The 13532-nt window shown below is 45.5% G+C and overlaps 1 long non-coding RNA gene across 1 annotated transcript; it reads left to right on the top strand.

Moving 5' to 3' along the window:
* The first annotated feature begins 4478 nt into the window (after positions 1-4478).
* On the top strand, positions 4479-5569 carry LOC144807833 (uncharacterized). The gene is made up of 2 exons (XR_013606464.1): positions 4479-4589; positions 5021-5569. It is a non-coding gene; the product is annotated as an uncharacterized LOC144807833 (long non-coding RNA).
* Positions 5570-13532: the final 7963 nt, after the last annotated feature.

Genomic DNA, 13532 nt, shown 5'->3' on the forward strand with positions numbered 1-13532 from the left:
GCTCCGCGCATGGCGCTATAATGAGGCAAACTGCATGCAGAGCTATTCAAGTAGCAAAGCACCCCTCCCTCCTGACTCTATTACACTCTAGTATGATTGTGCACTAACATCTCACTGCTGAAGTAGAAAAAGGCTCCTTAATTCCTAGAGCACAGGAGATCGTAGGCAGCTCAGAATAAACCCAATTGTATAGCAACCACATACCTGGCAGGCACGGGACGTGAGAGCCGTCCGTGGTGAAATAATTGTAAAAGGCGCGCAGCGGTAAAAATAAAGTAATTGTACAGCAACTCCTGCTGCTTGTGGAGGCGCTCGGCTCAGTGGGACAGTCTAGCCAATGGGAGATAACCTAAGTGACCCTGAGTTTGTGTGGGGCTCTCACCAAACAAGCTCATTCTGGCACCCATTTGAAATTCCTGTATTTCGGAATCTGCAACCCGGCTGCATAGAAATGCTTATAAATAATTGGACTCAGCAAGGATTGAATAAGTAATTACTTACTGCAATGATTCTTTTAAAGGTACTCACCACCAGCTGCACAGTCCGTGAGTGGTGTGCTCACCTGCTGCGCTCCAACGCGGCTGCCACGGGCCCGTGAGCAGAGACCAGAGTTGTCTGGAATCACAATGTGGATTCATTTAATTTAGATTTGACCGCGGTGGTGCGAGCTTTTGCCATAGTATGCTAATCATAAATTTTTCAGAAGAACATGCAGTAATGAGTTACATCACATAATGCCTATTGCTGTATCGCTTCTAGGGTCCTATGTAAGTAAAGGATTGAGGACACTGAGTTCGAAACCTTTTACAGAAGTGCACATGACCAAGGATACCTATCCAGTACCTACAAGCTTTGTTTGTTGTTGAGTTTAATCAGCACTTTGTGCAAGCTACAAAGGATGCACAGGTAGCTGAAGAGGTGCCACAAAGCAATCCTGGTTAGGTTAGCGAGCGCAAGGCATCCTCTCTTGCCTGCTGGTCCTGGAAGCCAGGGCTATTCTCACAATTGGAATGGACTCTTTGAAATGAGAACAGGTAGGTCCTGGTAATCGCATTGCTGGGCTTAAACTTTTTTGTTGCCTGAGGCTCATGCAAATGGCAACAGCAGATGTTGAGTGTAAACCAGAGGCTGGTCTGCTCATCCTGTGTATAACCCTACTGCTCTTGTTTCTTTCCTGTCTGCATTTGTAGGTGTAAAGACTGACGACAAAAGAGGAAAGTCAGACTGGAAAATCACCAATTCTTTATTTGGTCACTTTTTACTCCATCCCAGAAGCTGACACCCGTATTGCACCGCAGTGTCTTCTAACTGTGCAGGGTCGAAGGGAGTGTACTCTGGTGGTAAAACTCGACTTTGACATATATTTATTTTTATTTATTTAAAAGTTTTTATATAGCGCTGGCTGGACCCAAGAGTATCAGAGTGCTTTACAGGCATTTAGGTAATACAGGCTAAGGTAAAAAACAGAATTACAGTATGTCTTTAGTACATCAGGGTCCAGAAACGATTAGAAGATTAGAGACATAATAGACTTAAATGGAGAGAAATTTGCAAGGAAAGAAAAAAATCTAGGTTGAACAGCAGATCAAAGGTAGAGGGACAGAAAGAATGCGAGGTTAGGAAAGAGGGAGAGGAGGGTGGAGGGCCGGAGAGTGAGGGCAACTAGGGAGGGAGAGGGGAAGGAGAGAGCAGGGGTAGGAAATAAGGTTAATCCTGGGAGGTAGGGCAGGGGTGGCCCGAATGAGGGAATGGGATGGGGGGGTGGGGAGAATTGGGGGGGGGAGTGACAAATAAAAGAGGAGAGTAAAGAGGTTAGGAAGGGAGGTAGGTGGTAGTCAGTGACGATATCTTAAGGACCCCAGTATTTGTTGAAAAGTAGAAGCTTGAGGTAGTTTTTGAAGCTGGAGTAGGAGGAGTTGCAACATAGTTCTTTGGGGAGTGCATTCCAAATGGAGGGTGCGTTGCCAGTGAACGATCGGGATTGTGCTGAGTTCTTTTTTAATAGAGGGGGGACAAGGACAAGAGCGTTGGTGCCCCTCAATGATGTAGAACAACCAGCTTTGTGGAGTTTGTTGGAGAGGTGGGATGGGGTATTTTGATGGAGGGCTTTGTGTGTGATGCAAGCAGTCTTGTAGGTGAATCTCATTATCGGCAACCGACTTCGCTATCTTGGGCTTAGACATGCTGTGATGCTCTAATCAGAGGTTTGGGGCACTGGTACGGATTAATGACAGTAACTCTATTAACGGAAATAATGCTTAATCAATCTAAATATGTAATGCCATGTAAAAACAAGTATGGACCATAAAATAATAAGTCTTACAGTTAGTCCAGATCCAATGACAATGACTGAAGACCAAAGTCCGTGGCCCGGCCCGGCCTCTTCTGGCCCCTGACGGCCCCGCCCTTGTCCCGGGCTTCTCCCGCGCGCGACTCGCGGGGCGAGAGGGGGTTCAGCCTTTTTCAAGCGCCTCTGGGCACTCCAGGCGCGTCACGGGCGCGCTGCCCCAAAGGCTGCTGGGGGGTGTAGTCCGGTATTGCCTCCCGGCGTCTCTGTGTGCCTGGCTGAAGCCGCCGTTGCCCTCACGGCACTGCCCGATGGCGTCGCGGTAAGTTTGCAAAGCTCCTGGTGTGCCTTCATATCATTCCATAGCAGAGAGAAAGTGTTTTCAAATGCCTATAATCCGCAGAGTTCAGTAAAGGGCTGGAGAACAGGTGGCGTAAAGCCAGAAAATAAGTATGGTCTCTAGGTGCTGCATCTGGACTGTCTAAATTCCAGTACATATAATGGAAATAGACAGACTAGTTGGCTCTTGTGGTCTTTTTCTTCTCTGCACTGCCCACAAATGTATGTGTTAAATAAATGTGCACTACCATCAAAACCCGTGTTCCTAGCTTTCAATCCTATACTTTACTGTCCACAGCATATGGTGTCCTGGCTATAATAGGATCTGCCAAGCAAGGGCTCCTGGGGGAGAAAATATAGATTAATGCTAGATGATCATCAGACGAGTGTAATAGATTGTTCTTTTTTGTTTTATAGAAGCAGTCAACAACAAAAAAAACTGTGAATTTGAACCCATTGTTTAGTTCTGGCTAGAGACCGCTTATCTATTGGGTGAGCTCATAGCAACACTAGAGACATACACGCACGAAAAGGGCTTTTGGTGTGCCCATCAGTGCTTAATTTGAGCCAGCTGTTTCTGGTTCTTGGTCCTGGCACTTAATTACCAACACCGGTGCTTGTTACAGTCCACCACATGGTGGCGCCGTTTGTCTAATTTCGAAATGAGCACAATAGTTTTTTAATAATTAAATTTACATTCAAAATTACGAATACGTGGAACCCAAGCCATTCGTTTAGTTTGGATGACTTGGAGTAGTCTGAATTGTCAACGTTGTCGGATTGTGGTGGTTAGAAGTTGTATTTGTACTTTCATTTACAGCACTGACAGGGGCAATGGTTACTTCAAGCTGCAATGGCCTTCTGACGAGGACCATGGCACCTTCTTAAGTTGTTTTTGTTTACATATTAAGCACTTGGCTTCATCAGTCATTCAAGCATTGATGGAAGAAAGTGTCAGTTTTAGATTTGGTCAGCCCACAATTTTAGTCTGCCCATTGGCTATTACCTTTTAGGTGTGTTAGTCCACCTGAATGCTTCCCATTCTTGTGCATGGATATTGATGTGAGTAGAAGTAAAAGTGTTGTTATACCAATGTAATGACGATTTTTGACCAACATGTGCTTGTTGCTCTTAAGTGTTTCCTCGCTCCAGCTGATGTTGCACCAAGTTTGAATTTTAGATCTTCGTGTTACTTTGCACATAAAAGTGATTTTATCCAAAATGTAATACTACTTATGTTACACTAAGAGTGATTATGCACCTACAATTATTTGCAACTAAAAGGTTATACTGTATTTTTCTATTACGAATGTTGATTTTGCACGAAGGGTGATTTTTCACCTCCGAGTGCCGTGAACCAAATTTGATATCTTATTGGGGCACACTTTTAGTACCTAATGTGATTTTTTACTACTAACTTTTCTATCATTTCTTACCTTTCTCTTTACTTTGCACGAATGATAATTTTGCATCTAGTTTCTGCATCTGTCCTGATCTTTATACCTACAGCTTTCTGTGTCGCTGTTTTTTTTATTCTCTAGCTTGTGATGTAGTGCTGTTGTTCATGCTGTGCCGTAAGCTCAAGGAATAAAAAATAGGCCACAGGCCCACAAAGAGTCCAGCAAAACAGAGACAAGGGACAAATAGTTTCTGTCCCTTTCTACATGCCTGTGTTTGTATGTATTTCATCTCCATAGTGCCACATCTATTTGCTTTGCCAATGCTTTTATTCGGTTTTCTTTTTTTACTATTTCCTTGTAAACATTGGATACTTATGTTGCTACTGTTTTATGAGCATTTACTAATACTGTTTTTAAATCCTGTAAAAATGTTGAGTTCTTTTTATGTCTTGCAGACCATTGGTGAAGCTGCACCCAGTCAGCTTGTGTTGTATCATTATTGTGAGCTTCAAGAAGAGAAGGGCATCGTACTGATGGCAGCTGACATAGACACCACCTTTCTGGTAAATACCCTGGGGCACGTCATACAGGTTCTTGTGATGTCTCTGTGTCCCAATACTTTTTACAGAAGGTTACTGGAGTTTTATTTGTGGTCAGAAGATCGCAAACAGGGGCTTGCATCCTAGGCAAGGCGATCAGACCCACGTCATATTTCGGGATAACCAGCGAATATGTAAATGATTTCATTTAGATTTATTGTATGCAAATGCCTCTTAAATGTTTATCTAGAGGATGTGGCATGGATACAACTCATTTGAACCTACTTTGGCGATCTCAAGATTTTGAGACAAACCGAAACGTTGACTGTCGATGCGTTTGTGAGGTTTCAAAACAAAACTCCTTACAATCTGTATCTTAACAGCTTTAATGTGTACTTTTGAGCTCAATAAATTCTTTAAGTAACCAACATGTTATTTATGTTGCCCCTTTTCAGAATGTGACAGAAGCACAATGCCTAGCCAACCAAGTACAGCTTTTTTACGGAAGTAGCAATGCAGAGATCTTCAAATTGGTGGAAACGTTCAACCATAGTCCTGGCAACTTCAAGTATATGTCTGTGATTGCACAGCTGGAACAAAGTGGCATTGGGGCTGAGCTAAGAGGCCATCATTGAACCTAAATAGCTCCCACGCCCTGAAGACTGCTTAAGAGCCCTGCCTAGAAACTGGCTTTCTGAAACAGACCGGACAATCTGGATGGAAATGGATTTGTGGAATGTTATTTATTTGAAATGACAGCTGTAACCCCGATTATATGTATTTTTCTATTGTACAGAATTTCACTCAAGGAAGTTTGTTTTGCATCCAAAAACATTTGCCAAGTTGCAAGAAGACTGCAACAAGATTTGGTAGCTACACCAAACGAGCAATCTTTGAGGTATGAAGACTAGAGTTTAGCTAATAGGTCTATATATAGTTTTGCCAAAACCATTTAGATTCATTGACTCAGAATTTGCAATAAATAAATGTGACTGTCGGTATCAGCTCAGACTATCGCTTCATTCTTCGTTAGATGACTATTTGTACCGCAAGTATGCTTTGAACAGCTACCACCTAGAATAGGTTTTAAGAATGCACTTGATGATACGATTAGCTGTTTTCATTAAAGACAACCTTGAACACAAAGTGAATTTCTTATCCAGAATATGGGCTGGTGCCAGATGTATGCTTGCAGCACGGGTGGCTCTTTGTACAATTGCTGCTCACCTCCAGCCTCACTTCCAACTTGCAGCCACACCTACCCCAACAGACATGTTCACCGTGGTCCTGTGCCGTGATTTCACACAACATAACTGGCAGGAACATAACATATATTATTGCCTGCATTTTAAGCTGCCTAATTGGCGGAGCCAATTTCAGCATCCCATTGGAAGTACATATATATATCATGTGTTCAATACAGCTTACCTAGGTGTCAGCCTTCCACATGGATGGTAATTCCTTATACATTACAGTAGTGCCCACTCGAAGTGCTCACCCAAACTGTTCCTTTATCAGCAGTACTATTTGTTCTCAAATATGTATCCAGTAATTGGACCAAAAAGTTTGTTGCTCCTATTTTTCAACAATTTACTTCACTATCTAATGCAAGGAAATTGAGAGTTCACATTTCTGAAATCATCTCCAAAAGTGTGGTCGGCACTCCTTGTATAGCTGGTATTTACTGTGCTTTAAGTTTTTATATTGCTCAAACCATGGGGCATCCAAGTACTGAGAGACACAGACAGAATCAAGGTGAGTACACTGAGTTACCAGTGAAAGAGTGATTTCAGGGTAGAATTGTACATAGTGTTTGCATTCTGAGATATACTAGAGCATAGCTGCCAAGGTTTCAGATTGCTATGTGTGACATTTTCATAATTTCAGTGTGATTAGGAGTGACATTTCAATGACCATGAGTGACATTATCTCGAGAGCAAAATAAATCAATGAATAAGAGGGATACATATAAATATCAGAATTTACAGCCATTTGAATAAGATGAAACATATTTTAAACTGCTGCAAAGCAGAACAAGAGATGAGAGGGCACTAGTGCCCTTGTAATCTGATAGCAATTTAAAGCTGGGCAGGATAGCCCCCCTGCTGGAGAGATCATGTTTTAGGGTGCAGGGCTCCGCGCATGGCGCTATAATGAGGCAAACTGCATGCAGAGCTATTCAAGTAGCAAAGCACCCCTCCCTCCTGACTCTATTACACTCTAGTATGATTGTGCACTAACATCTCACTGCTGAAGTAGAAAAAGGCTCCTTAATTCCTAGAGCACAGGAGATCGTAGGCAGCTCAGAATAAACCCAATTGTATAGCAACCACATACCTGGCAGGCACGGGACGTGAGAGCCGTCCGTGGTGAAATAATTGTAAAAGGCGTGCAGCGGTAAAAATAAAGTAATTGTACAGCAACTCCTGCTGCTTGTGGAGGCGCTCGGCTCAGTGGGACAGTCTAGCCAATGGGAGATAACCTAAGTGACCCTGAGTTTGTGTGGGGCTCTCACCAAACAAGCTCATTCTGGCACCCATTTGAAATTCCTGTATTTCGGAATCTGCAACCCGGCTGCATAGAAATGCTTATAAATAATTGGACTCAGCAAGGATTGAATAAGTAATTACTTACTGCAATGATTCTTTTAAAGGTACTCACCACCAGCTGCACAGTCCGTGAGTGGTGTGCTCACCTGCTGCGCTCCAACGCGGCTGCCACGGGCCCGTGAGTAGAGACCAGAGTTGTCTGGAATCACAATGTGGATTCATTTAATTTAGATTTGACCGCGGTGGTGCGAGCTTTTGCCATACAGAATCTTTGCCGCCGACCCGTGCTGCGCCACAGGCGCCAACAGGATGTGACGTTAAACAGTTATCGAAACTCGGCTGCTGACGCGCTGGACGCAAATTATTACATTGTAGCGCAAATCACTGCTCAGACAGCCAGCCCCAGCATGCCTGAGCAGCGCTCTGCCACTCTTCAGCTTTATGTTTCAGACTAGCATTGGAATTAGTAATGCTATGGCATGACATTCCGGGGGCAGGCGCAAATGCCAATAATGCGTGACAATGCATTTCAGTGCGGTGATGCGGACCACCACACTGAAATGAGTTAGTCTCCAGCGTGATGCGTGACACTTGGCAGAGCTGCTAGAGGTAAGAGCAATACAGGTAGGTGTAAGGAGCTGATGTAGCTGTAAAAGTGGTGACAAGAAAGCCAGCATTATGGATTTTCATTTGTTAATATGTGAGGATTCTTTATACCATTCAGTCCCTATAATGTGCTAGTGTTGAGCAATAGACACAAGTGCAAGGAGTGATGTTGCAGACATTGTCAAAGCACGGGTGATGTCGAGCGGTGTGTACATAGTATGCTAATCATAAATTTTTCAGAAGAACATGCAGTAATGAGTTACATCACATAATGCCTATTGCTGTATCGCTTCTAGGGTCCTATGTAAGTAAAGGATTGAGGACACTGAGTTCGAAACCTTTTACAGAAGTGCACATGACCAAGGATACCTATCCAGTACCTACAAGCTTTGTTTGTTGTTGAGTTTAATCAGCACTTTGTGCAAGCTACAAAGGATGCACAGGTAGCTGAAGAGGTGCCACAAAGCAATCCTGGTTAGGTTAGCGAGCGCAAGGCATCCTCTCTTGCCCGCTGGTCCTGGAAGCCAGGGCTATTCTCACAATTGGAATGGACTCTTTGAAATGAGAACAGGTAGGTCCTGGTAATCGCATTGCTGGGCTTAAACTTTTTTGTTGCCTGAGGCTCATGCAAATGGCAACAGCAGATGTTGAGTGTAAACCAGAGGCTGGTCTGCTCATCCTGTGTATAACCCTACTGCTCTTGTTTCTTTCCTGTCTGAATTTGTAGGTGTAAAGACTGACGACAAAAGAGGAAAGTCAGACTGGAAAATCACCAATTCTTTATTTGGTCACTTTTTACTCCATCCCAGAAGCTGACACCCGTATTGCACCGCAGTGTCTTCTAACTGTGCAGGGTCGAAGGGAGTGTACTCTGGTGGTAAAACTCGACTTTGACATTTATTTATTTTTATTTATTTAAAAGTTTTTATATAGCGCTGGCTGGACCCAAGAGTATCAGAGTGCTTTACAGGCATTTAGGTAATACAGGCTAAGGTAAAAAACAGAATTACAGTATGTCTTTAGTACATCAGGGTCCAGAAACGATTAGAAGATTAGAGACATAATAGACTTAAATGGAGAGAAATTTGCAAGGAAAGAAAAAAATCTAGGTTGAACAGCAGATCAAAGGTAGAGGGACAGAAAGAATGCGAGGTTAGGAAAGAGGGAGAGGAGGGTGGAGGGCCGGAGAGTGAGGGCAACTAGGGAGGGAGAGGGGAAGGAGAGAGCAGGGGTAGGAAATAAGGTTAATCCTGGGAGGTAGGGCAGGGGTGGCCCGAATGAGGGAATGGGATGGGGGGGTGGGGAGAATTGGGGGGGGGAGTGACAAATAAAAGAGGAGAGTAAAGAGGTTAGGAAGGGAGGTAGGTGGTAGTCAGTGACGATATCTTAAGGACCCCAGTATTTGTTGAAAAGTAGAAGCTTGAGGTAGTTTTTGAAGCTGGAGTAGGAGGAGTTGCAACATAGTTCTTTGGGGAGTGCATTCCAAATGGAGGGTGCGTTGCCAGTGAACGATCGGGATTGTGCTGAGTTCTTTTTTAATAGAGGGGGGACAAGGACAAGAGCGTTGGTGCCCCTCAATGATGTAGAACAACCAGCTTTGTGGAGTTTGTTGGAGAGGTGGGATGGGGTATTTTGATGGAGGGCTTTGTGTGTGATGCAAGCAGTCTTGTAGGTGAATCTGCCTTCAACAGGGAGCCAATTGAGGTCTTTTGGGCCGGGAGAGATGTGTTCAAAATGCTTACAGTCAGAGATGAGCCTGGCAGCAAGGTTCAGGACAGATTTGAGAGGGGCAAGGTGAGATTTAGGGGTACCGGTGAGAGTGGCATTGCCGTAGTCGATTCTAGACAGGACCAATGATTGCACCACTGATTTGAAGTCTTCAGCATGGAAAAAGGGTTTAATTTTTTTAGATGATGTAGTGCGAAGAGAGCACCTTTGGCCGAATTTTTTATGTGGGGTGTAAGACTGAGGTACAGGTCGACGTTGATGCTGAGAGATTTGACAGAGTTAGAGATGGAGAGAGAGCAGTTAAGGGCTTTGATGTCAGAAATCCGGAGTTGAATAGGGAGAGAGTGGTTTTTGGGAGAGAATAGGATGATTTACGTTTTTTTAGGGTTGTTTCAGGTGGTTGCAATGGAACCACAATTGGATCTTGGACAGGGCATCGTTCAGATGAAGGACATCAGCATGAGATTTGATCTTATAGTAAAGTTGGGTGTCATCAGCATAGATAGCATAGGTGATAACTGGTTTTAGCTTGTTTGAGAATGAGGGTGAGGGGTTCCATGAAGAGGTTGAATAGAGTGGGAGAGAGAATAGAGCCCTGAGGGACCCCCAAGGTGACTGGCAGGGGTTTGGACAGGCAATCGCTGATTTTGATTTGTTGGTTTCTGTGTTGGAAGAAGGAGGTGAACCATTTGAGGACGGTACCATCAAAGCCAAAGCGGTCTTTGAGAACATTAAGTAAGGCGGCATGGTTAACAGTATCAAAAGCAGCCGAAAGGTCAAGAAGAATGAGAAGGGAGGATTCCCCTTTGTCAAGGGAGTGGTGTATGTCATCAATGATGTTAAGCATGGCTGTTTCAGTGCTACATCCCTTTCGAACACCTGATTGTAAGGGATCCAAAAGGTTTGAAGCGTCAATGTGGTTGTCCAATTGAAGTAGGGTGCATTTTTCCAGGGCCTTAGATAAGAAAGGAAGGTTAGAAAGCGGGCGTAAGTTATTTGAGTCATTAGGGTCGCTTGTGGCTTTTTTGATGATGGTGGTGATTTGACCTAGTTGGAGGGACGCAGGAACAACACCAGAGGCAAAGGAGGAATTGATGATAGTGGTCCAGTATAGGGCTATGATGTGTTTCAGGTCTTGTACACGATAGGCCGGGAGGGGATCTTTGGTATGGAGCTTGGAGCTGATGTTGAGGACATCCCTTTCTGAGACTGGACAGAAATTATTCCAGGAAGCCATGTTTTTTAGTTGAAGGGTGGGGTAGGAGGCATCAGAGGAGGTGACAGCTAGAGGGAGAAGGGCCGAATCCGGTGGGGGCGAAGGGGTGGGGTGGAGAAAAAGATGGAGAATAGATGGGTATAGAGTGGCATTGAGGGAGGGGGGATAGTACAAAGGATTGATCGATTTTAGAGATTTTATCTGAGAAGAAGCTGGCAATTTCTTCACATCTCTTGACCGTGGCCAGTAGTTTGGGAGGGGCTGAGGCAGTTTGTTCTTTAACTATGTTAAAGAGTTTCCTAGGTCGATTTCTAGCCCGGTCTAGTTGAGAGCGGAAAAAGGATGTTTTTTGATTGAAGGTGTGTTTTTTATAGTTGGCCCTTGCGGCTCTGAAGAGGACCAGATTGGAGGGGGAAGGTTGTTGCCTCCAGGTGCGTTCAGTCAGTCTGAGGGCGCGTCTCTCATTGTTGAGGTCGGTATTGAACCGGGATTTAGAGGGTTTATTTTTTATGCAGTTTTAGTTTGGCCGGGGCGATTTGGTCAAGGGCTTCAATGATAGAATTGTTGTAATGCTATGTAAGATCGCAAGCACTTTGGGAGTGGGGAGTGGCCTGTAGGTGGGCTTTGATTTTAGACTCCAGTTCGCTGGGGGAATAAGGTGGAGATTTTCTGTTCTGAGGTGTCGAAGCTGAGCCCGGAAGAAGAGAAGGAGCTGTGTGTGGGCCCGGATCAGCAACAGTGAAGTAATTTAGCCCGCGGCTGGCCACGAGGTGCCTAGGCCGCGGGGCGAGACTCGAACGGCTGGGTCGACGTGGCAGCCCTGATACCCCTCCGCCGGATGGCGAAAGTGACTGGCAGAGGTTGCAGTCGGCAGCACTGAACATTTCTGAGCCGGGACAGGGCGGTGTTGCCAGCGGAGGCGGACGTTGAGTGGCAAGGGGCCTCCTGAGCCGCGGGCGATCCTGGCCCTGAGCCATTTCACGGCGCTGTGGTGGAGCTGCGCTGCTGGGACTGCGCTGAAAACCTTCTCTCCCCCCTGTCCCCCCGCTGTCACCCGCACTGAATCGGCGGAGTGGCGGCGCGCTGCCTGACTGGCTGAACTGCTCACAGCACCAGCGGACAACGCGGTGCTGCTAGGTTGAAATGCTGCTGCCTCTGTGTTTCGCATGCCACTGGTGACAGGCTAGCGCACCACTTGTGAGTTGGGGCTGAAAGGTGGAGGAGACATGCATGAGCCCCAGGACAAATTAATACCTTGCTGCACACCTGATGTTCGCTGGGTGCATAGTGTATAGTTCCAGCTTCTAGGAAGGATTTCTGGGTGCCATTTTGCGGAGGCTGACCTAGCTGCGGCGCTGACTAAATCTGCCCAAGTTAAGTTTAGAGAGACGCTCACAGAATATATGGACGCAGCCCAAAGGGAAACGCGATTTCGGGGTAAACACTGGGTGGGCCGATGCTACGGGGAAGGGGAGCGGCCAGGTAAAACTTTGGCAGATATGGTCAGGAACCCTTGATACCCTAATTTTGTACTGGAGTTTGAAGACTTAGAGGGAACGGTATACTGGGACACAGCAAACATAGTCAACGCCTTTACACAGCACTACTAACGCCTGTACACAACGAATAGGAAGGATGAATTTGATTTAGAAGGCTACTTAGGGGATGTGGCCCTGGGATGGCTCAGCGATGTGCAGCGAACATTCTTATGTGGCCCATTTGAGCTGGATGAGGTCAGGAAAGCCATTATGAGTATGGAATCAGGGAAGGGAACGGACGGAATCCCAATAGAACTCTATAAAACATATATTCACCTCACGGCCCCCATTTTGCGTGAGGTGTATGAGAAATCCCTAGAGGTTGGCTGCCTCCCTGCATCTATGAGGGAGACTCTGATTATTTCATTAGCCAGAGAAATCGCCCCAGCACTGTAACTCCTACAGACCACTCTCCCTTCTAAATTATGACGCCAAAATACTGGCTAAACTGGTCGCTACCCGGCTGAGCCTGCTCATGGAGAACCTGATCCTTCCCGCTCAGTCGGGCTTTGTGCCTGGCAGAGCCACATCCCACAACCTGAGGACACTCTTTACTGCTCTTAATAATGTCTCACCCGACCTGCCCATGGCTGCTATTTTTCTAGATGCCACTTAGGCATTTGATTCCATTGAGTGGGATTATATATTTGGGGTGATGCTGAGAATGGGTTTCGGTTGCTATATCGTATGCCAGTGGCCAAAGTGTTCTTTAATGGACGGACATCCCAGACATTCCCTATTACTCGGGGTACCCTCTTTCCCCCCTGCTCTTTGCGATAGCGGTCGAGCCCTTAGCGGCGAGGCTACGACAACGCCACAATGACAAGGCCCTGAGGTGTAACATGCAGCAGGTTCTCGTGTCCCTCTATGCGGATGATATCACGCTCTATATCCAAAATCCGCAGGAAAATCTGAATCCGATCCTTCTGGAGTTTATAGTATTTGGGAAACTATTGGGAATCCTAATTAATTGGGGAAAGTCTTGCATTTTCCCACTGACAGCACCCACAGTTCGATTCTCGATAGATTATCCCTTGGAGTGGTGTGAGGAGGAGCTGCGTTACTTTATGATACAAGTTACCAGGGACAGAGAGGAACTCGTGCGATTGAACTATGGCACTGCTATGACTCGAGTAGTGGACTCTGTGACCCACTGGATTGCATTGCCCTTATCCATGGCGGGTCGGGCCTCATTGATTAAAATGGTGGTCCTCCCTCAACTACTCTATTTGTTTTAAATAACCCTTATTAGGGTGTCGTCCAGTAGTAGGCTTCGTATAATACATTATAAGTTCCTACACAGGCTATACTATACGCCAGCTAGAATGCA

The sequence above is a fragment of the Lissotriton helveticus genome, chromosome 1_2 (genome assembly GCF_964261635.1).
Source record: "Lissotriton helveticus chromosome 1_2, aLisHel1.1, whole genome shotgun sequence".
Classification (NCBI taxonomy): Eukaryota; Metazoa; Chordata; class Amphibia; order Caudata; family Salamandridae; genus Lissotriton; species Lissotriton helveticus.